This window comes from Nannospalax galili, unplaced genomic scaffold, assembly GCF_000622305.1.
Source record: "Nannospalax galili isolate Female #2095 unplaced genomic scaffold, S.galili_v1.0 scaffold696, whole genome shotgun sequence".
Classification (NCBI taxonomy): Eukaryota; Metazoa; Chordata; class Mammalia; order Rodentia; family Spalacidae; genus Nannospalax; species Nannospalax galili.
Genome location: NW_008338534.1, coordinates 74,060 through 76,018, shown reverse-complemented (window position 1 = coordinate 76,018; position 1,959 = coordinate 74,060).

The following is a 1,959-nucleotide window of genomic DNA, read 5'->3' as shown; positions in this document are numbered from 1 at the left end:
TTATTTTGATATATCACAGTGAAAGATTTATCGTCCTCTTTTTTTTTTTTTTTTTTTTTTTTTTTTTAAAAAAAAAAAAAAAAAAAAAAAAAAAAAAAAAAAAACCCAATCCAAATATCATTGAAAATAGAGCCACAAACAGCGCAACCCAGATGAATTTTAAAGACATATCAAAGAAGTCACCAAGAGAAGACACGCAGTGTGATTCGATTTCTATTAAAGTATAAAAGCAAAATCCCCAAAACAGGAGGTCATGCTCCATCGCCCCAGCTACTCAGAAGTCTAAGGCAGGATTGCTTGAGTCTAGGAGTTCAAGGCCAGTATGGGTAACACAGTGACACTGCCATCTCCAAGTAAGTAACCAGATAAGTAAATAAAGCAAAGTAAAACTAGCCTGTGGTTTCAGAAATAAGGACAATAATTTCCTTTAGATAGGGAAAAGAGGCACAAGGGGGCTAGTTTCTGGTAATGTTTATTGTAAGGCCTAGTTACAAACAGGTGTATTTAATCTGTGGTAACAGTCATGAGGACACATAATTTGTGTGTTATTCTGCACTTATCAGGGATTTTGGTAACAGGCAGTATACCAGTGTCTTTATAAACATAAGATGGACTGATAAAAGAAATGGAGAAACATATGTGGAATGCCAATATTATAAACACAGTCTGTGAAAGAACACAAGAGACTTTTTCTGACTCAACAACAATTCAACTTAAAATTTTTGACTTTATGTTGGTGCAGAAACATAACGAATCTCTAAAAATCTGTATTTTGCAAGAAATATTAAGAAACTTCTCAAGAGACAGGAACTAAGGATAAATAAGGATTTATAACATCCTATGCATGGATGAAGATCCCGGTTCAAACCAGCAGAGTAATAAGCCCGTAAGTATTCGCCATCCACATTCAGTGCAGTGTTTTGTACATTACATGAGACATCAATGCTCTAATCTAGGTTTTGTGTTAGATGAGTCTGCCCAGCTGTAGGCTCATGTAAGTGTTCTGAGTATAGGTTAGCTTAGGCTAGGTTGACATGTGTTGTGGTTTGAATATAAAATGTTCCCCATAGGCTCATGTGTTTGACACTTGGTCCTTAGCTGGTAATGTTGTTTTGTTGCTCCTCAACAAATATTTGCTGAATTAAAGAATTAATGGAAAGAATGGACTAGAATTGAGAGCCGTAGGAAGACAAATTAAAAAGCAACTATGGTAACCTAGGAAGAAAATGTCGGGCTTACGATAATTGCCCAAACATAGCACTACTCCTCTACTGTGCAAGAAATGCTAAGATAAGAAACTTTCAAGAGACGTGAGGTGAGAGGAAGGATCTGATCTTAACATCATAAGCAGGAAGATCCTGGTTCAAACCAAGCGATAATAATTCCCTCAGTACTCACCATTCTTCCGTTCACTGAGTGGAGGCAAATTGGGATTCCTGCCCGGATGGAGGCCCAGGGTCAGCTCGGGCTGCAGGGAGAGCTCCTGCAGCTCATTTGCAACAGCTTCACTCTGGGGGCTGGGGGCAGCAGACAGGGACACAAGCACCGGCTCATCATCATTTTCACCAGCCCCTCCTCCGTCCAGCCCATTCACAGCAATGACGGAAGGGGGCAGGCACACCACACTGGAGAAATCCACCTTGGCTTTCGTTATGGCAACCTGGAAATGGAAGAAGAAACAAGATGCTTAGACAGTGCTGAGCCACTGAGCATATATCACATACAAACGTTACAAGTTATGGAATGAGCATATTACCAATATGCTCCAAAAGATCCCTGTTTTAAATATTTTAATTGTTTTTTTATGATATTTTAATTTTATGTGTATGAGTGTTTCTTTGTCTGCATGTAAGTGCACCACATGTGCAATCTCTGCAGTGGCCAGAAGAGGGTGTCAGCTACCCTGGAACTGGAGTTACAGATGGTTGTTAGTTGCCATGTGGGTGCTGGGGATTGAAC